Source organism: Schistocerca americana, chromosome 2, assembly GCF_021461395.2.
Source record: "Schistocerca americana isolate TAMUIC-IGC-003095 chromosome 2, iqSchAmer2.1, whole genome shotgun sequence".
Taxonomy (NCBI): domain Eukaryota; kingdom Metazoa; phylum Arthropoda; class Insecta; order Orthoptera; family Acrididae; genus Schistocerca; species Schistocerca americana.
Genome location: NC_060120.1, coordinates 920310956 through 920334279, shown reverse-complemented (window position 1 = coordinate 920334279; position 23324 = coordinate 920310956). Strand labels below are relative to the sequence as shown.

The 23324-nt window shown below is 43.4% G+C and overlaps 1 protein-coding gene and 1 non-coding gene across 5 annotated transcripts in view; both read left to right on the top strand.

Moving 5' to 3' along the window:
• Nucleotides 1-23324, top strand: part of LOC124595956 (stress-activated protein kinase JNK) — a 578539-nt gene that overhangs the window by 150345 nt on the left and 404870 nt on the right. The window lies entirely within an intron of this gene.
• Nucleotides 18934-19007, top strand: Trnat-ugu. The gene has a single exon. It is a non-coding gene; the product is annotated as a tRNA-Thr (tRNA).

The following is a 23324-nucleotide window of genomic DNA, read 5'->3' as shown; positions in this document are numbered from 1 at the left end:
GGAGGAATTTTTTGCAGAAGTACATTTAATATTTACAGCCGGTGGACCTGTTCTTTGACAACCATATTTAATATGAATCTCGTGGACAGATGGGCTGCGCTCTTACCATTAATGCAGCACCAACAAAAACACTTGTTCACAGTACCTGATGACTGCAGATAACGTCAACGCTGCAAAAGACTACTTTACAACGAGAGATAACGAACATGGACGCATCGCGCGACACCATATGGGTCTGTCTATCCACAGGGTGGCAACAGGGCGGCTGTATCAACCGAACTGCTGGCGGTGTGGTAGGGAAAGCCGGCTCGCCATTGGTGTTACCTCGGCAATGGCGTCACGTCCCCTCCTATGAGCCAAACGTCAAAAGTCGCAATTAATTTTAAACGCAGTTCAGAAGTTTGTCGTAGCGTGGTACCAACGTTCCAATACTCTCGTCATAGAAGGCAGCCGCCTGAGCTTTCCGCCAATTTCGTACACTGGTCTGCATCTCATTGTATGTGCCAAAATGCTGTGAAGAGATGAAAAAAAGAGGGAGCCAACTCAGGATTATATGGTGGGTGATCAAACACTTGCCGTCGAAAACGGTGCAGTATAGTCTTCGTTACTCCTGCAGTGTGCAGCCGAGAATTGTCATGAATAAGGAAAAGCATGACGGTTACGTTATGTGGGCTGCATGAAATCAGGCGAAACCTCTCGGCAGGCACTCACATTTGGCGGTAGACATTCTCTAACCATCTTAAAGTCCTCATTGTGCACTCCGAAATGAAAACTGTGACATGACGCTGTAGATGGGCATACTAGAGACACTGAGCAAAACTTCACCGGATTTTCTCTATGGTTTTAATTTAAAGACGGATCGAAGATTTGTTTTTTTTATTTTTTATTTTTTTGTTTAAAAAAAGCCTTGCGTTTAAGCAAGGTAACTACCAAATTAAATTTTTTGCGATTTTCTTAGGAAATAGTGCAGTGATTTGCCGACTTTCAGACGCTTCAAATGCCAAAAATAATCCACATCATCTAGTGCGCTTTAGTTCCATCGTGTAACCGCCCCGGTTACCGCGTTGGTACTTCAAAGACTCGGGTAGCTCGGCGTGGGATTTTCGATCGGCGCCCGCGGCAGCGGCGGCCGGGTTAAGGCGCGCTGCCGCTTTCTGTGCCGTCGCTAATTAAAAGCGACGCGCGGCGTGCATAATGCGAGAGGCGTGGCGTGGAGAGCCACGTTCGTTAGCCGCCTAATTTTAAGGCTGGTGCTCTGGCTTCTGAAGGTAGGCTCGCTGCCGCCTGTATAAAATGCAACGAGACTCGGGCCGGAGTATTGCTGCTGCTGCTGCTGCTGCTGCTGCTGGTGGCGGGTCCCCTTAAAGCAGGCTGTACCGCATCACAGCCGCGTCCCCGCTGTTTATTCCGTAGAGCAGAAATATATTTGCGGTGAGCATTCAGATGCGCAAAATTGCTTTTGTGTTCACAACTTACATTATGTGATCAAAAGTATCCGGACACCGCCAAAAATATACGTTCTTCATATTAGGTGCATTGTACTGCCATCTACTGTCAAGTACTCCATATCAGCGACCTCAATAGTCATTAGACATCGTGAGAGAGCAGAATGGGGCGCTCCGCGGAACTCACGAACTTCGAACGTGGTCAGGTGATTGGGTGTCACTTGTATCATACATCTGTACGCGAGATTTCCACACTCCTAAACATCCCTAGGTCCACTTTTTCCGAGGTGATATTGAAGTGGAAACGTGAAGGGACACGTACAGCAATAAAGCGTACAGGCCAACCTCGTCTGTTGACTGACAGAGCCCGCCGACAGTTGAAGAGGGTCGTAATGTGTAATAGGCAGACATCTATCAAGACCATGACACAGGAATTCCAAACTGCATCAGGATCCACTGCAAGTGCCATGACAGTTCGGCGGGAAATCCCCGTATCGTCAGTATTGAAAAACTCATGTGGCTTGTAATTTACCAGGAGGCTTTCTAGTTCATTCTTCCATTCTGAGGCTCTTAACGGTTAGCTTGCCCGTCTGTTTAAGCACATAATCTGCAACAGGTAAGCTTCGTCCTCTTTATTGACTTATCCATTTCATTAAGCATCGTCAAGATGCAGGAACACATCTAGCCGGATCCGCTTCCTTCCTCTGTATGATACGCTTTCAGCGACATTTCTGCTTCAGGATAGTCTACGGAGTGGACACAATACCCAAGGTATTCGCCACATCTGTTTTTAACCATCGTTGAGTAACAGTGGAGTGTCTCGAAAAATTGGAGGACGAAACAGTTCGAATAACCGAGTGTAAGATATGTGCTTATTTCGATTTACAGTGTGCTTGCGAGCGCTCTCATAAGAATCGCTTCGATTTATCGATTCGAATAAACAAGAGTCGACCCTATCGCCTTTAGATAGATGATTCTTATCGGTGCTTGATTGCAAACAGTGCTTTTCAATATGGAAACGGATTCTCATTCAGTAACTTACACAATTTTCAGTAACTTACACAATTTTCTTAATTTTCTTAAACTCAGTGATTGGTATTAATCGTACAAGACTTTATAAACTGATTTACCTTCAAAATCAACATTTGTGGATCACTATTCCTGTACATATCGAAAACGTGGAGACTGATAGTAAATTACACTATGTGAAACGAATGTTGTTCCATTTGAGAAAACGTTCGATAAGACCCGACGTATTTGAACAAGCTTTTGATAAAAATTCGGTAAGCATATTGCTACGAATTTCATTTTCTTTAAATCAAGACACAAAAGTGTAGGAAATGTGAATTCGAAATAGTGAACTTATAAGAGGAAGGTGGAGATTGGACAACACTGGAAGAGGATGTGACAGTGACAGCGCATATAAACACATCAAAAAAGTTTTGCAGAGATTAACATAAACATTTCCGCTCATTATATTGCTCATGAAAGCAACACATTGCATGTTGTACCACCATACAGCGAGACCTTCAGAGGTGTTGGTCCAGATGGCTGTACACATCGGTACCTGTAATACCCAGTAGCACGTCCTCTTGCATTGTTCGTGCCTGTATTCGTCGTGGCATACTATCCACAAGTTCATCAAGGCACTGTTGGTCCAGATTGTCTCACTGCTTACGGCGATTCGGCGTAGATCCTTCAGAGTGGTTGGTGGGTGACGTCGTCCATAAACAGCACTTTTCAATCAATCCCAGGCATGTTCGATAGGGTTCATGTCTGGAGAACATGCTGTCCACTCTAGTCGAGCGATGTCGTTATCCTGGAGGAAGTCATTCACAAGATGTGCTCGAGTGGCGCGAATTGTCGTCCATGAAGACGAATGCCTCGCCATTATGCTGTCGATATGGTTGCACTGTCGGTCGGACGATGGTATTCACGTATCGTACAGCCGTTACGGCGCCTTCTATGACCACCAGCGGCGTACGTCGGCCCCACATAATGCCACCCGAAAACAGCAGGGAACCTCCACCTTGCTGCACTCGCTGGACAGTGTGTCTAAGGCGTTCAGCCTGACCGGGCTGCCTCGAAACACGTCTCCGACGATTGTCTGGTTGAAGGCAAATGCGACACTCATCGTTGAAGAGAACGTGATGCCAATCCTGAGCGGTCCATTCGGCATGTTGTTAGGCCTATCTGTATCGCGCTGCATGGTGTCGTGGTTGCAAATATGGACCACGCCATGGACGTCGGGTGTGAAGTTGCGCATCATGCAGCCTATTGTGCACAGTTTCAGTCGTAACACGACGTGCTGTGGGTGCACGAAAAGCATTATTCAACATGGTGGCGTTGCTGTCAGGGTTCCTCCGACCCATAATCCGTAGGTAGCGGTCATCCACTGCAGTAGTAGCCTTTGGGCGGCCTGAGCTAGGCATGTCATCGACAGTTCCTGTCTCTCTCTGTATCTCCTCCATGTCCGAACAACGTCGCATTGGTTCACTCCAAAACGCCTGGACTCTTCCCTTGTTGAATGCCCTTCCTGACACAGAGTAACCGTGCGGACACGATCGGACCGTAGTATTGACCGTGTAGGCATGGTTGAACTACAGACAATACGTGCCGTGTACCTCCTTCCTGGTGGAATGACTGGAACTGACCGGCTATCGGACTCCATCCGTCTAATAGGTGCTGCTCATGCTTGGTTGTTTACATCTTTGGGCGGGTTTAGTGACTTCTCTGAACAGTCAAAGGGACTGTGTCTGTGATACAATATACACAGTCAACGTCTCTCTTCAGGAGTTCTGGGAACCGGCGTGATGCAAAACCTTTTTTTTATGCACGAGTATGTATTTACTTTCATGCGAGGCACTGTACAAGCAGTATGCAGATAGCCGTGAGACAATTCGGGGACACAAGAATAGAAGTCGGCACTCGTGTTCACAGCAGGACGAGAAATTCCAGTTTGGACAGTGGACCAGTGTAACATATCGATTGTCAAATAACAGATACTGCCTTCACAAGATATTACATATGTGGAAGTATCAGCTGTCTCTTCTCCCAACGTCTCTTTAACTCCACTTAATATGTAGTGAAACAATATTACTATTATGTGGAATCGTTAAGTAATTCTTGTAAGGTAAAAGAGGTGGTGGAGAGGAGAGCAGGGGCCAACAGTGTACGGTGTAGTTCCGTTCTGCTCCCTTGCAGCGTTGTGCGCAAAGTGCATGCATTATCAATTATTCACGAAGCTCAGACTGTCAGGGGTTGCCGGTCTTTCGAGTAACTTCATTACGGCTCCATAGAAACAGGCTTACAAGTTCTGAGTTTTGCGTGAACGCCGAGGAAGTGCAGCATAGCTGTCTTTACGATGTGTATAGTCTCGTTTGTGTCTTGAAAATCTTTGCGAATGCCTGGTAATGGCTGAATCTTCCTCTGTATCTTCCCAGAGTAACATCTCTCAAGCGTGCTTGTACCAAATAGACCGATATATGGCTTTTCGAGTGGCACGAGATATTAAGAATGGCCCATAAATTGTTATTTGAGAAATAAAGAGGGGGGGGGGGCAGTAGACACCGGATACGTTTTCGGGAGGACGGTGGTGTAGGTTGACTGTGGTATCCCTAAATCGCTTCAGCCAAATGCCGAAATGGTTCACTAGAAAACGAAAGGGCCGTTTTCCTTTCCTATCCTTCACGTGTTCCATCTCGAGTGAACTCGTCGGCGGGAAATGTTGAACGTTTATCTTCCTCCGTCCTTATGAGGGCAAGAAGAAGATTTTTGGCCTGCAGCTGATTGTACTTACTTTCAACGTAGAAACCTTTTAGAATTCACTTTTTAAAAATTTTTCCTGAGAGCGAATTCCACCACAGACGTGTGATTATGATACTCAAGCTCCTGTATTTCTAAACATACAAAATCAGGAATGCATTATTGGACGGTAGAAGTATCTGGTACTGTAGTCATGTGGAAGCAAATACATGGGAATGCTTGTGTATGCATTCAGAAGTCAGACTCTGAATATCAATTTTTTACTAATTTTTGGATAATTTTAAAAACAGCCCATCCGCTTTCGTTGGCTGGGTCTAACTGAAGTCCACGATGTCCCGCAAAAGTGGTTTGGAAAGGTATTCCACTTTTCGGCAAGACTGCTGCCATTGTTTTATTGAATGCAAAATCGATTTTCTTATTGATAACCATGCAAATGGTGGAACAAAAATTTGGGATTATTACTCAAGTCTTTTGGATTCAAAGTAAAAAAAAAAGGAAAAAAAAATTGGCACCTTTCTTATAAAGATGCTTTGACAATGGAATATGAGCTGTTCGGCCAGCCGCGCTATTCAACTTATTAGGCACACTCAGACTTTCATCTATTCTCACGTATTTAAAAAAAAAAGTAACGAAAAAATTTTTTGTGTCAGTGAATAGTAACGCCACCCTTGGAAGGGCATTTTCCAGATCTTCTACAATCGCTTATCAGAGTTGGAATCTTCTCTTCGGAAAATTGTTGGACGAAATGCATTCGCGTGAAAGGGTCTACATCGAAAAAAATAAGAATTATTTTGCATAACAAACAAGCAGTTTTTAAATTGCAGGTCGGGAAACTTTCTTTTCGTGCTGTCGACTGGGTATCAAAAATACGAAACAACTTCGTTATATGTTCAATAACTGAAGCATAAAGTACAGACGTGTTTAGTTATTTATCATCAATTTTCCTCATCGCTTCGTAGTGATGTTTGAACTCAGGTATACATCGATATTTAAAAGTATCTACTTAGTCAAGTGAAACAATATTCCTCCATTCAGCCTAGAGTCTGATTTGTAAATGAAGTTTCGAAAATATCGTAAGTTCTGTCCTCAGTTCCGAAGATGTCGAAACAAGAAAAATATTCCAAATTTTGATTTGAGATACAATTCACTCAGCGCCTCTGACACTTTCCCACGAGCTAAAAAGCGGATGATACGATGATACGATGACAGTGCAAATGACGTTCCTGAATTTTGATCTTAAAGGCACCACTTTGCTACAGGAGACGTCGTTGTGGTTTTGCTATTAGAGAGACAGATTGTTCACTAGGTCTTTTGAGTTCAGACACTCTTAAATGTACGGTTAATGGCTGACTTAGGTCTGATGAGTATAAAAGAGCACCTCTCTGTAATTCCATCACTTCTTGTGCTGGAGTGTCAGTGTCAGCCCCTTTACAAAGTTATCATAAACAATCACGTCTGATGTTATAAAATGTTGGTAATTACTTATTGGACCTACATCATCACCCAGTCTATGTTACAGCTAAGAACGGGGCTGCTCCCAACTTTTCCGTGCGTTACAGTGTTCAGCTGTATGCAGTCAAGTTGCATATGCAAGTTCCTTTACGTCATCTACCAGTCTAAGGTCATCGTCTGTTTTTTACCTGTTGGGACCCCCGCCCAAAAAATTTCTCAGTCCATCTGCCATCAATTCGAGTGGCTGTATTTCCCGTTCACTTGCATTTCATTCTCATTGCCATCATAATTATACTATTGTAGACATATTCCTCGCAGAGGTTCTACAAACTTGTTGATACTTAAAAGTTTATCGCCTATTTTGCCCTCTCAGTTGCAGATTTATTTTTATAACATATCTGGTTTCGATCGAAGGTGATCGTTTTCCGAACTATGCGAGTATATCGCAGTACCTCTATATACCAGAGTTCTCCATATAGATATGTCGGATTGCTCACGCTACTACGTGGAATAGAAAATGAACCACTTTGACCGCAACTAGTCATGTCATAAAAGTAAATGGGCAATACAGGCGTAAAAATAAAAGATTAATTTTATCGCAGTTACATCTTCCACTACAGTCGGTTCAATGATACAGTTTTGGCTTTCCTGGTCTCGCCTTGTAGCTCAGAACACTCGGGGAGACAATGGTTTAAATCCCAGTTCCTACCGTGCAGATGTAGGTTTTCCATTTCTTGTCTAAGTCGCTTAAGGCGAATGCCCAGATGGTTCCTTTGGAGAGGTCACGACCGTTTTCCTTCCCCCAATCCGACGAGCTCGTGGTCCGTCTCTAAAGAACCTGTCGTCGACGGGACGTTAAGCCCTAATCTTCCTTCATTCTGCCATTAGCGAACCACGTTTTGCAGCAACTTCTTATTGCTCCTCAGAATTAGCTTAATAAGCGGGAGGAAAATTCAAAGAGACACTTTATTTTCACGCATTCGTTTGCATGATTGAAGCTGTTAGCGTGGGAGAAAAGGCCGATTGTGTTTACCCCTGGCACTTAATCTCCATGAAATTAATGTACGGTCTTAACCGGCCCCCTGTTCCTTTTCGCGGTTGTTCTTCCCTCCGTTTTTCATTTCCGCAACAAACGCTGCCCCCGCCCCTTTCACCCTTCGTCCGGCGGCGAGGCGATTTTATTCCGCGAGTGTCTCCCTTCCGGTGGCTGAATTTCATTTAATTTGGAGCCTGCGGGCCCCCGGACACGGCAATCGATGACTGCGCAAACGCGGGCCCAGCCCAGAATTGGGGAACCGCCCCGGGGGAGCAGGGGTTAGCGGCTCGGCTCACGCTTTCGTTTAAACGAGTTACCTCCTCTTTTTGTGCGTCTGGAGACCGGTAATTGGCGGGCTTGCGGTGTGTGTGTGTGTGTGTGTGTGTGTGTGTGTGTGTGTGGCCTGACTGCCGACGTTTCCTCCTGTAGTGCCTAACAGAGCTCGCCTGATTGTACCGAATGCTTTCCCTCCCATCTAGAGGAGGAGAAGAGAATGCATCGAGCGAGCCCTCTGTGGTAGCATTGCGGCGCGTTGCGAGGCAGAGGTCGACGGCACAGCCGCAGGCTTGCCTGGTGCCGGCTTGTGCGGTGTTTCCGTTGTAGCTCCCTGGCACTGCCCGATGATAACGCAGTCCAAATTTTGCGCTGTCAACAAATGCATGAGAAGATGGGGTTAGCAGTCCCGAAATCGACTATGCAATAAAGAAATTAAAAACTATCCTTGACGCCAGAGGCTAGTTTATTTACCCGTGATTGCAGATCATCTTACGGTTATGTTCGGACCATTCACTACTATGCAAAGTCAGGATAAAATTATTATTATTAATAATTTTTATCTAGTTTCAGAGTACCTGCCTCTGGTCCGCTGCTAGAAGTGGTTGGAGCGGGGGGGGGGGGGGGGGGGGGGGGCTTCCATAGCGTGTTTTAGATAAGAACACTGCGTTTAAATGTTGTGCCGCTCTTTGGTAAGTAAAAGTCCAGTACCTAGTGCAGAAACAAAGGTGGCCAGCCACCAGCGACTGGCGTGTTCAGAGCCTAATGTGTAGGAGCACGTGGGATTATGATTCTTAGATGCGTCCCTGCTCTGGAACTCGATACATCGACAGAGTCGATCTTGAGGAGGAATGATGGCAAATGTTTGTGTATTTCCAGCTTCTGTCGCTTTTTACTCCTCTACCAGTGGGATATCTTCGTGATGATGCGCTTCAGTTAGCTAATCGGCGATTACTACAGCTCGCGTTCTCTTTTCATTAATTTTGACTATTTCGTGAAGTCTGCTTTTTGATTAGATGTCTGTTGTGTAATGTGGTACCCTTAGTAAGGCCTTTGACAGTATCTGTATTGAAATGCCCAAAATTTGTAATCATTTCTTTTGTTTCAGGTATGTTTCTCGTCAAAACACAACAGCTGGTTCCGTCATTCTAAGCAGCTGCCCTAAATTTGAGAAGGGGCGTAGATTTTGGCGTGCTTCATGTACAGTACGCCGTAACGTAAGTTGTTTCTCCTATACCATAACGCAAATGACAAACTGTCTAATCGCATTTATTAAGAACTTTTTTGTGACGTTTATTAATCGCTTTTAAGGCCAGTGAGACGATTTATTGATGGTACCAGGAAGTTAAATTTCCTCATCGTGGCCCTAAAACATACTTCCAGCGAAATGAAACTTCCTAACAACATAAATATGTATTGGTTGATAATTTTTCATGTAATAAAAAATGCTTCGAAATATGCAAAGTGAACCTTTCACTTAAAATTCAGACAACTTGAATAGTTGAGCCACAAGTCTGTGTCCTCAGTTGAAAATATCTCAGGAAGTCATTCACACGAAATAAAGTACGTAAACTGTCATATAACATGTACAACGAACGTGAAGTTTCCTCCCATTGGTCCTCCCGGGACTGCCATTACTGAAGGTCGTGTTACTGTTACGAAGAATCCTTGGCTTCGCTAGCTTGCAACTGCAGCATATTCTAGGATCTACATGTTCACAAGTGGGAGTTCTGTCATTGTGTGTTATCATGTGCAGGAAAAATGGCCATGCCGGAATTATTCTAAACTGGCTGTGCGTCCATACTTAGCAGCGGGAGAAAGGCCTTTACACACCGTCGCTTTTTAGGGTTCGTTAACATCAGTCGGTAAAGACAGAACCATTATAGTCTCACTTTGTCAATAAATTCGTTTTTCCTAGCCAAGAAGTCAAAAGTAAATTAAACCTATCGAAAGAAGGAAAGCGATTTTGTTTTTAATACACAAAGCGAAATAAGTAAATTCGTATATCATAGCCACGAAAATGCATCGTTTGTATTCGTAAAAATATAATTGCTAAACTTATTTCTGTCACTGAAGTAAACTTCCAAAAATACCTCTGTCACTGGTGTAAAAAAACTAACAGCGTCACCTATTGATTCTTTGGCGTACTACGCTGTCACTAACATGTAAACATCGGAACTACTAAGCTGAACAGACTCCTACAATTTTAAATTAAGATTTTTTTTTAATTCGATGTTGCTTAAATTATGACGGTATGTTGCCCCATGCCACGTTCAAGTTATTTATGAAAACCCCAAAAAATTTTCTACTAGTTTAGGAGGTTAGCGTGTTCAGACAGAGATCAGACAGACACGACGGTTTTACAGTTTTATTATTGGTATTGATGAATGTCAGAAGGAACACTCTTACTCGTTAATAAGACGAGGATGAAGTTCCACAGCCTCTTAATAAACTGAATCTCTCCATCACAGATGGCAATATCCACAGTGTGTAAACGGAATGTAATGAGTTTAGTAACGAAACTATTTGTAATGTAGCTTCCGTGAATGGCTAATTATATTTACTGTACTGAATTTGTCAAAGTCGAAAAAAACCAAGATCTCTACTCAAGCACTAAGTTTAGTTCCGAATTGGCGGTGGCATCACCATGCAGTATCGTTGTTTTCGAGGGCAGTTTTAAACAAAATAGTGTACTTTGTGTCAGGGCTACACCCATATGCTTCACTTGCAAGGACAGACTTTGTAAGGTTTTGTGTGGCATGTTGAGTACGTCATCGTGAACGTCCTTGCTGTCCGATACTTCCGGGCGAATGCTGTCAAACGTGATGACATATGGGGCCTAAATCAACGAAATCTGCGATTCACGACCGTTTCCATGCTATAAATAATTTTTAACGAGCGACTGCACATCCATCAGAGGTATTTCTGAGCCTCATATACCTGCTATCGCATGTCCGCTCTACACTTGGTTAGGGTTGATGTTTTTAAATCACCCAGTTTACGGCCCACTGAGATATTTAATTTATTCGATATGACAATGGGGGCATTCCATTAAGCTAAATATAGTTGAACACCAAGGCAGCCACGATGCGTTAGACCACTCACGATGAATGGATCTCTCTCTCTCTCTCTCTCTCTCTCTCTCTCTCTCTCTCTCTCTCTCTCCTGCGTAAATTGTATTTCTCTTTCACAGAGTTTAGTGGATTTCCGTCTGTGAGGAATACGTATTTCCCTAATGAATTATTACTTTCATAAAGTATCAGTTGTTTCATGCGACCATCTTCCAGTAGACGTAAAAACCAGTTCAGAACGAGTACTTTCATAATTTTGACCGACGGCTGTTAGAGAAATATCCATCTATTGAATTAACAAGGAATTGCCTCAGTCTTCGCCTGGAACCGTGTTTTGAAGGTACAAAAAGTTCCAAGGGGGAGGGCGGACAAAATTACCCTAGGATCTTACCCCGTCCCTTTTTCAAAAAATCGTAATTTAATATTTGTGGATTCACTGGCGTTTTTTAAGAACACTAACTACAAAAAACAGTAGAGGAAATAAATTTAAAAAATACCAAATGTTTTCCTGCGTAGCTTATTCCAAATGGGATCGCTTGTGTGATTGATTTGGGCTATAGTACAAGATGCTGGAAGAAATTACAAGGCATGAGGGCCATGGACTGATGTTACGATAGACATTAAAGACATTAAATCAGTATGTCGTGTAATCGTGGAAAGTAAATTGATTGTTGGATTTAGACCTATTACAAACCTGGCAGAAATTTTATTCTTCACCACGGAGTGAGTAAATCTCATCCTCTCGTAGAAGTACTGTAGAAAGATGTATACATACCATAATTTGAGGAAGAAATTGTATAATATGCTGGGTGCAGATTCATTTATCATATTCTGCAACAAATTGTTTCATGAACTCTGTCAAAATTAATTTTTCATCAAGAGAGAAAAACAGTAAACCGACGAAGCTTATAGTTCTACAATGTCTCACACAACGGTCAAAAGGTTTCAGGAACCGCTTTAAATGTCTGAAGTGAAATTCTATCGTAAGCAGAAGGCAATATTTTGGGGACTGGCCAAAATTCAGTAGAAATTAGAAACTTTGATACGTAGCAGTACCACAAAACTATGTGATTCAGGTAACTCTCAATTATAAATTTTGTGTCGTTCAGTCAAACATTCGCCATGATCAGCGTGTTAGACCGACACCGATTACCTGGTCTGTACACAGCCCCTTCATATGAAACACTTTTACCTTGCAATCGAAGACCGAAAGTGATGGCTGGTTTCCTTCTTTACAGTTTGGCTTTAGCCTCAGCCCCAGGCAGTCGAGGAACTAAATTGGACATTCCTGGCGGATAGCGTGTAGCACTCCCATTCGCCCTAATGATGACGTCAGCGCTTTGTGGCGCGACTCCCTGACACGCCAAACGCAGTTGGCACCCATAAGGACGGCTGTCCGATCGACCAACGCATGAAAAACCCAAGATTTTTCGGAGCGGACACATCTTACATACAGGGCTATTCAAAAAGAAAGACCAGAATAAAAACCTTTATTGCTTCCAGACTACTAAATCAAATGTTCAAATGTGAGTTCCTAAGGGACCAAACTGCTAAGGTCATCGGTCCCTAGACTTACACACTACTTAAACTAATTCTAAGAACAACACACACACCCATGCCCGAGGGAGGACTCGAACCTCCTGCGGGAGGGGCCGCGCAATCCGTGAATGGCGCCTCAAACCGCACGGCCACTTCGCGCGGCAACTACTAAATATAGGAACACAACTGCAGCGTTCCAGGAAAGAGAAAAGTTCAGATTTTTATGCATTCAATGTGAGCACCATGTGCTACGCGACAAATATCAAAACGGTGACTCATTTCGTCCCACACAAGAAGCAGCTGGTCTGTCGTTATCGAATTCACAGCTCCAACAATGCGATGATGCAGACTTTAAAAAGTATCAGGCATGAGTGGGGGGGGGGGGGGGGGTAAAAAACGAGGTCTTTTACGTAACCCCACAGATAAGTCACAAATTGTGTGGTCTGAAGACGTGGGAGGCCACCAATTGTGAGGTCTGAAGACCTGGGAGGTCACCGGCGATGAAGTTCATCTTCCGCTCCTCCTCCTCCAATCCAACGTCCTGGAATGATGTCATTCAAACTTCGAACGTGCTTACAGAAATCACGTCCAACGTTACCTGAATGACACCATTCCAGGCCGTTGAATTGGTAGAAGGAGCAGAAGATGAACTTCATCGCCGGTGGCCTCCCAGATCTCCAGACCTCACACGTTGTGACTTTTATCTGTACGTAAGTCAAAGACCGCGTGTCGTCTTCGTCTTCTCCTCCCCCCCCCCCCCCCCCCCCCAACCCCCGATACTTTTTAAAGTCTGCGTCATCGTATTGTTGAAGCTGTGAATTCGATAACGAGAGACTAGCTGCTTCGTGTGTGGGACGAAATGAGCTACCGTTTTGATATTTGTAGCATAGCACATGGTGCTCACATGGAATGCATAAAAATTTGAATTTTTTTCTATCCAGGAGTGGCGGAATTGTGTTTCTATCTTTTGTAGTTTGGAATCAATAAATGTTTTAAACTGTTCCTTCTTTTTGAATAGTCTCGCATGATCGCGTAGCCGTCCAAGATCAAAATATTAATTAGATTCTAGATAGTGGCTTCTAAAATGGCTCGCCTTTGATCCTCATAGATTGCTTTAGGATTTTACGAAATCTGGTTAGTACGAAGACTCACTCTACACAACTGCGCAGTTCTTCTAAGTCGTCTAGGTACAAATGGACTACTTACTGTATGTTGGTTTCCCAGGTCAGACCTACTTATTGACTACAGGTAGCCCTGTACGCTCTCTTCGCGTTATATTTATCGCAATTTTCGGATTTAACTTACATAAAAACCACCGATTGTTTCAGGAATTAAACACGTAGCCGTACCATATTTTTCTGTCTCTTAGTTCTTTGTAATTACTTTGACCCACGCTTCTGTGGTAGACTTAGAAATTACTATTTTCGTAACATGTCTTGTTTGTTTCATTTCCGATTCTCAGTGTAATCGGAATTTATTTATTTCAGTGAGCCACGTAAATGAAAATACAGGGTGAGTCAAAAAGGACTTTACCCCATTGAAATGACATAGAAATTTATTGAGATAACTTACAGATGTGTCATTTTTAGCAAAAAACCTAAAGTTTGATTCACGTAATGAATCAGTACCCCGTTCCGCTACCAGGAGCGCCAGCGTAGTGTGGAGTTGAAATAGCTATTCTCACTGGCGCGGAGCGTGCTCGCTGTGTTTTGGTTTCATGAAACGAACTCTGCAACAGCTGTCCGGCGTAAATTTCTCACCGAATACGCAAAAAAATCACAAAGCAGGTCTACTACGTGCTTTTGTTATGATGAATGGAATCTAAGCAGCCGTTGCACAAGTTACGCCCGATTGGATGCCATGAGTATGGGAAGAAATTGATTACCGGTGGGATGTTTGCCACAGCACAAATAGAGTAGTCGCATCGAACCAAAATGACGCTTGTATGTGAAACTTGAGGCTGTTTGCTACAAAATTACGCATCTGTAAATTATCTCAATAAATTTCTGTATCGTTCCAAAGTCCTTTCGTTTTCCACTCGTCCTGTAAATCTAAGTCCATGCTGCGATATTAATTTAGGACATAAGCTTCTCGACCAACTGCTGTTTCATTGTCTGTCTAAAGCATAGATGTACGGTGGTGGTCGAGGGACATTCCCCAGACCTCAGTGATACCTATCGAGAGCAGAGCCTTCTTCATCAAGCAAACACCGTAGCAACTATCAGTCAGTCTTAATTAAAAGCATGCGCAGCAGCAATAGCAGCAAAGAAAGGACGTAATTTAGCTTTATAAACGCAGAGGTTCACTTTTCCTTCTTTACAGGGCAGTAAAGAGACCAAGACTTTCTCGAAGCTTGATTAAAATTTTACATTTTTATGACTGTGGAGTTTGGCAGCGTTATTGCAGCGTTGTACGGGCTTGTGGATATTTTGGCTACAGGGGTTCCGTTCCCATTACGCTTGCTTAATGAGCAGCAATATCAGCGCCGGACGGAGGAGAGTTAGCTGGGGCCAAAGATAGCCCGTTATCCGTTTATTGCATATTACCTTAAAAAAAACCTTTATGTTTACTGATATTTGCTTTGCCTCTCCTTGAGATACAGACAGCATAAACTTGCAGGTTTATTCGACGGACCTTTATTTTTTCCACGCTTTTTTTCTATTGGGCGCACAGTATTTTTTGTCTGTTACTGAGAATAACCGACAGTGATTAAAGGATAGCCATTTATCTCTAGGATGCATTTCAATGATTTTTTCAGTACAGATGTATATATGTTCAACTTACATATAATTAGTGCCGTAGTAAATGGTGGGCCAGACATTAAGGGTCAATTACACGAATGGCAGAGAAACCTTAACAGAGTACTTCGAGATCAGTAAATAATAGTCAGAAATGAGTATTTAATTTTTTTGTTGGTGTACAAACCTGCTGCTCAAAGCAGCAACGTAATCACATATCACCTGTTCAGAGATGCGACCGTTAATATCATTGCATACATTGACAATCCATGCAGTGACAGAAAATCCAGAGAGGTTCTGGTCATTTGTAAAAAAAAAAAAAAAAAAAAAAAAAAAAAAAAAAAAAAAAAAAAAAAAAAGCGACAAGACGTAATCAGTATTTCACTGCGTGATAGCAATGGAAATGTTACCGATGACAGCGCACAAAGGCGAAGTTATTGAACACAGCTTCACCAAAGAAGACACTCCGCTATTTAGAAATAAATAAGGGTTATAAAAAGTGTGAAGATTGTATTGTTGTGTTCACAGAACAGCTGAAGAAAATATGAGAAAAGACGCATTGAACAGTATTCTCAGTTATCCAGAATTTGAGCAAATATAGACAATTGAAATTCACCCTTAAAGTAGCGGTAAAGACAGATCGTTGAGTTACATTTTTGTTTATATCTTGTACTCATCTCCCTCACCCCTCGGAAAAAAAATCAAAAAATTATACGAAATGCTATAAACATCAGAAACAATGATGTTTCTCTCCACTCCATTCCACTTGCACTGCAACTGAGTACTGATGAATGTTGTTTCAACAGCCTTATAAATATTGGGTGAGGTTTACAGCTCCGCCACACAAGGATGCACACCCATACACCTGAGTTTCACTGGCAGCAGAGCTTCAAAGCGGCATTGTAGACATACATTGTGGCCAACACACAATTTCAGCCTGCCACAACAGGAAGAAAGAACAGCAGTGAATTTGAGAATTTGAGCAATGCCCATTTACACGCTTCGTAAAGAGCGTTGCAAAGCGAGCGCAAAATACTGACGGAGAAAGTCCCACGTGATTAGCCCACAGTAGTAGCACCTACTGCGTCCACAGAGTAAGATGTCATGGCGTCGATTGCTAAAAAGGAATCACCTTTTTTGCTTTCTCTACGTCCGCTGCGTTATATAGCAGGGAACAACACTGAAAGAAGCAAACGGCCAATATTGGCGGGAAAATGGATGAGCAGATTAATAGATGAACTGACGGAAAGAGAGGAGAAGCTTGGCATTTTTTAGAAAATAACACCTTTTAGAGAACGAATGCTACTTTAGAAACTGAGGACGACGAGGATAATTATCAGTTCGTAATAGATCTTGTAGATAAAAAATTGAAATACCAGGTCTCTGTGATAAGGAAAACAAATACTTCTTCAGAGAAGTTTTCGGCAACTCATAAGTTCAAGTACACTCGTGAACCGAAGTCAAGAAACTACACACTCAGTACATATACATCCTCACTGCTAGCACCGCTTCCCCTTAGAGATCGAAATGAGAGGTATTTCTCGGTAGTACTATGAACGCAAAGTTCTTATTTTCATTTTCATTTTCTCCACTGTTGTCTTCGGCCTACACTTTTGTAACATACTGAATATTTCCTGTAACGCTGTATCAGGTTTGCTCGTGTTGTAATCTTTACTTTTGTCGTAAAAAAAACCAGAAAAAACAAAAAAAAAACACAGCTTCAGTTCATATTGTTCATTTGAAACACATACTACTACTTTGTACCAAGTTGCAATAGTCTACGTGCATTCTTATCGAAATCACTGTCAGCACGTAGCGGAACCTGTGAAGTGGACAACTGGAGGCGGCGTCAGCGATTGAAAGCACACTTGTGAGTCAAAGCTTCGGCCTATGTCAGCAACATTCATATATACTCGGATGCTGCTATAGACTTAGTAGATGCTGCGAATTTCGTCGGTTCACTTCTAAAAGAACGAACATGGCTATAGGCATGGTAGAAATTAAAATGCCTGCCTAACTTTTGATTCCCAATTAACAGGCACATTTGATCGTACTAATCTTCTGCTGTCTGGACCATGACCAGCATTGGACCTCTTCCTTTGTGGCAGGGGTTTCTGATTATTATTTAAAGAGTTGTAGGAGGCAACAGGGGAATTCTACAGACCAGAAGCCAGATGGGTCTGGTAAAATCTTGCACATATTTCCATAAACACACACATGGAAATGAGAGGTGGCATGTTACAATTAAAATATCGCATACCACACACATAGGAAATGCACAGAACTGATAGAAAGGTCTTGCTACAGGGCAAGACAAAGGGAACAGTCTGCGAAGTAAACGAGCGTTTTGTTAACTCTTCTAGTTCTTGATTGGAGAAAGATAAATTGTAATGATTATTATCCACGAGAAAAAGTAAACTGAAGCCCAGGAAGGGGCAGTACAAAGCATTATGACGCAAGCATGGATTATCTTTGTCGCGCCTACCGTATTGGTATGCAAACCGTTGGATTTCTGATGGTTCATGAACTAAATGACCGCGATTGCATTACCCCTCATGCGAAACAGTACTAAACGGAGCTGTAAGGCGCAGAGCTGTTACTCAGACCAGTCTGCAAGCACAAAGACATACAAATGGTGGCCACGTCTGTGCTACTGAACTCCATGGGCCTATTCCAACAAATAACTGCCAGCAACTGAAGACGAGAGGGTGTCTCCCGTCAGTTTTTTTACTGCATCGCAACCCAGTAAGCGTCCGGCGACAGAGAGAGAGGAGCCCGTAGCCAACCTAACTGGTGATGGTTTTGTTCTGGCCTGGAAGGCCTGGTCTCACGGTTCCGAAGTTGATTCCCTGGAGTGGCGGCAAGTCGTCGACAGAGGAGGGACACGCCGCGAAGTAGTCGTGATCTGGAATTCAGACCCAACTACTCGAACAGCAGTTGTGGCTGTTCGCCATATTGCAAATTCCTAGGAAGATTTAAATCAAAGCTCCGAAAATTTCTCCGCCCCCACGAGACAACATTGCTCTGGTTAGGCAAGCCTACCGTGATATCTGACTGCGGGGGAGAAGTAGTGTGATTTAACTGACAATTAATTTAATCGAATTTGTGAATATTAGTCGGATGGACCTTAGTGATTTATCAAACGATTCGTAAATTTTCGTATATTTTGAATCCACCGTCAGAAAAGTAAAATGTGTTTCGTCTCTCTTTGTGAGAAAAGCTGGACAGGGTGGCACGCGTTCCTATTGCACACGGTGTGGTAGGTTAGAGAGAAGTCTCTGCTCAACAACTAGCTTTCATATACGAAGACAGCAACTTGTTCTCGAAAGAACAGTTACTGTTGATGACCGTGCAGCTTTTCCCTGGAATAAATGATGACTAACTGAAAACCTCAGCTGCCGACAGGTGTTGTTGGTATATACAGACCTTCGTCTGTGCGAATGCGCACAGGTTGGACAAACTCTTACGGGAATTGCCAAAGCGTGCGCGAGTAATGAGTGGTTGGGCAAATGTCTATAAGGTACAATACATATATAGAATTGTGGACAGTTGGGAATGTGAGTCCCACGGGAAGCGTGCAAGGGATAAGTCCCTGCAGTCGCGCTATTCATCTGTCCTCGGTGGCTCAGATGGATAGAGCGTCTGCCATGTAAGCAGGAGATCCCGGGTTCGAGTCCCGGTCGGGGCACACATTTTCAGCTATCCACATCGAGGTATATCAACAACACCTGTCGGCAGCTGAGGTTTTCAGTTAGTCATCATTTAACTAGCTTTCAGTTCGGTGCAACATGCAGCCGCAAGGTGGGGCTAACGAATTCAGGCAGTCTGCGCAAGTGCGCGGAGTCTTGTTTCAAAGTGCTTGTGAATGGACACTTAAGAACACACTCCAAAGAGGGTGCGTTCCGTGTTTAGTGTACGCCAGTTTCCTGCGCAAGCTGCTATAAAGTAGCACACTAAGAAACGCGTGGCACGCGCTCGGCTAATGCAGTTCGTTTGCCGAGCAGCCAAATCCCGGCCTCTGCTACTCGGACCGCAGCCCCTTCAGCCACGTGCCGCGTCGAGTTGTAATTCCGCCAAGCTGCAGCCGTTATCCCCGGTATAAGCGACCGCGTCCTTTGAGCGCCTGCGTTCCGCTGCGGCGTTCAGAACGGGAATTCTCGCCGGCCGCGGACCGCCGCCTTTGAAGCCGCTTGCTTGTCTGTGCCCGGGCTGGATGCAGATGTGATGTGTAGACGCAGAGGAGCAGCGGGCGATGGCTGCAGAGGAGCAGAAAGCCGCGCCCTCGCCACAAAGGGCTGACGACAGCGCGAGGGGGGCGGCCTTTGCGCCACGGTCGCCCGGCACGTGCTAATTGCGCACAACTATTCGACGCTGACGTCTCCTCTGAACCCGCGCTGCCTGCGGACGCCTCTGTCAGCGGCGGCGGGTTTTCTCAAATGTGTGCACGTCTATTCTTAAACTCTTCACGCTGTGCGATGCAGTCCTCATTGCTATCCTAGGATCTGCAGCCAGTGTCTGGGCGCACAAACTGCGATACAATCGATATGTCAATCAGAAGGCGTAAACAGGGCAGCGTGTTGCTGTGGCTCACAGGAGCCTTTGGGACAAAATCGGTGGAGGCACCATTACTCACACTAGCCTACGCACAATAGATACTACTGTCAGATAAAAGAAACGGCAACCAAGCTAGAACTAATGTTATGGGAAGTCCATCAGTGGCAAAGAGACTTGGACACTATCACAACAGATCGAAGACTACAGGATATATTTCAAAAAATCAGGGAGAGGATACTAATGTGCCTTGTAAACCCATCTAGCTGTATATTTTTTTGAAAAAACTATGTCTGTTGCACGTAAAAAGAAGTGAATACAAAATCTAAGGAGCCAGTCCCGTGGAAAGTACCCAGTAAAATCATTTTTATTGATAAACAAGGAACAAAAAATTCATAGTGATAACAAGATTAAGAAAATAGAAAATTTCATACAAAAGCTACTTCGTAAAGTATCCGTCCGCCATATGAATATGAGTAAAATTCATGCCCAGGGACGAAACTTTAATGCTGACCCACGGCACACACTAGCGCCAGCCAGCCCAAGCACAGTCTGCCACCTATTGTTTTGAGCGGCTCCGGGATAGTGCAGTTCTCAAAACTGGCCGTAAGGCTAGTGAGACAATCCAGACTGAAAAAACACTTACAAGATCGCTAAAGTAGTCGGTAGACCTAGGTCGACGTTACAGCCGATAATAAACCGCTCTTGCTTAACCGAACATTGAGAAACGAACCACGGACCGACACCCTCGCTTATTGACCGATGCAGAAGTGATGGGAATGAAAGTTGTCTGAGGAGTAAAAGAGTCGAGGGGCAAGCAGGTATATGCCAACACAGTAAGAAATACCTGCAAACATGTACGGATATAGGTAACTCGCAAGAAATTTTGCGCCAGTGAAGAGTATCCGAAGAAACGTTTTGATTTTGTCCAGAAACATAGATTCAAGAAGGTACACTTCAGTAATGGAGTTATATTTTCTGATTAAAGTAAAAGTAACATACGTGTCGTGCACAATACTGATACAACTCAACACGCCTCCTCAGAGCCCAGATATTAATCCTGATGAACACCTTTGGAAAGTGCTGGAAGAGAACGTCAGAGAAAGACAAACTTTAACAAGAAAGACTTAAAATATGCTGTTCAAGAAGAACGGGACAAAATCTTGTCCTCTGTGACAGCAGACGTTTGCAAGCAGTAATGACTACAAAGTGATGCCCAATGAATATAAAGTTTTGTTATTTAAACTGTGTCTTCAGTCTTTAAATGTAAAAAATAGGAGTGGACGGATTACTTTATGTAGTAGCTTTTGTATGAAATTTTCTATTTTGTTAACCCTGTTATTGCTGTGAATGTATTTTATTCTTTGTTTTTTAATAAAAATAAAATATGGACGTACTTTCTTCAGCATTGGCTCTTTAGATTTTGTATTCGCTTCTTTTCGAGTGCCACAGATTGACATTTTTGAAAAATATGCAGCTAGACGAACACTGTTTGGATTCACTGCGGAGCCATGCCGGGCCTTGGTCCATAAAGTTAATATTTAAGTGCGATAGAGAAACGTCCGACAAATGTGAAATCATGTGGCGACGTTGGTACACCAGACCATATCGAACTAGATGTGTGGACTCAAATAACAGCCATTTGTACACTAACAACAAGTGACACTGTTAGAGACAAACAAAAATGGCACCTGCTCAATGAAGTAATAAGTAAGGTATCCGCGAGGGAACTGAGGAAAATTTTCGCTGACACTGGAATGAATCTATACAGCGAGAACGGCCAGCACCAGTGGATACGTGGCCAACAACGTGGCAGCTGTAGCAGAACCAGTAGAGGGAAACAGTCTGGAACCGCACGACCGCTACGGTCGCAGGTTCGAATCCTGCCTCGGGCATGGATGTGTGTGATGTCCTTAGGTTAGTTAGGTTTAAGTAGTTCTAAGTTCTAGGGGACTTATGACCACAGCAGTTGAGTCCCATAGTGCTCAGAGCCATTTTTTGAAGTAGAGCGAATAACAACTTGTCGATGACCTGCGTAGGTCTACTATCAAAAGTCACATGGCAGGGGTGGTGTGATAGATCGGTTAAGACCAGCTGAATGAATCAGACAGGATTTCAGACGACGGCGTTAGCTGTGGTCCCATCTCAGGACCGACAAGCGGTGGGCTTGGGATTGTTTGGGGATGGTATGGGTTTCCTAGAGCTCCGGATCTAGCAATTTAACATGTTGTCCCCAGCAATCAATCGCAAAGACGTAAGTAGTGTTAGAGAACAGGTCATACACGTAGAATTCCGCAACAGATTTGTTTCGATTTCCATTTTGACGATTAACCCCTCTCGCTTCTCTCTGGTTATTTTGTTTTGCAGTATTATCTATTAGTATATTTTCTGTGATTTGGACTTCTCTTAAGTCCTCAGTTTCCCTAAATCGATTTGGTTGGTTTTTTGTTGCGCAAGTAGTCAACTTATTTTTGTAGTTCGAGGATTTATTCTTTGGCTTTTTCCAGGGTCACGACTAGGAGAGCCATATCATCCGCAAAGGCTAGGCAATTGACTTGGATGTCTTTGTTTTTTGTTCCCAGTCAGATTCCACTATGGATGTTCGTGTTCCACTGTCTGACTACTTTTCCTAGGACGCAGTTAAATAGCAGTGGGGAGAGACCATCTCCTTACACACGATTTTATATTAAAAAGGCAGAGAGTTCTCCCATGAATTTGACTTTGGAGTGTGTGTTCGTATGGGTTTCTCTGAATGGGTTTGTGGTGTTGCTGTCTAGGTTTTAATTCGTTTTGTATAGAGACCAAAGATCTTGTGCGTTACATGAGTCTATGGCATTTTTGTTGACATTTTTCCAAAGTTGAGCTTTGATTTGATTTTCTCGCGAGGCCTTATAGGTTTTGAGATGAGGAATGACCGAACTGTAATTCCTCAGTGGAGTGTGGTTCAGAGTAAGGGTTGGGTGTTGTTGAGGTCTTAAAGTCCATTTTTTTCCATGGGGTCATCATACTCGAGAAGGCTTCTGAAATGTTCTGCTACTATTTTGCATTTATCCCTGTTGTTGTGGGAAATATTTCCGTTTTTGTCTTGGAGCTGAACAGTCGGTGGGCAGTATCTGTTTATTTTTTGTTTAAAAGTCTTACAAAAGATCCTTGTGTTGTTTTTGATGAAGTCTTCGTTGATTTGGAGGAGGAGTTGGTCTTCTTGGGATTTTTTAAATACACTCCTGGAAATTGAAATAAGAACACCGTGAATTCATTGTCCCAGGAAGGGGAAACTTTATTGCCACATTCCTGGGGTCAGATACATCACATGATCACACTGACAGAACCACAGGCACATAGACACAGGCAACAGAGCATGCACAATGTCGGCACTAGTACAGTGTATATCCACCTTTCGCAGCAATGCAGGCTGCTATTCTCCCATGGAGACGATCGTAGAGATGCTGGATGT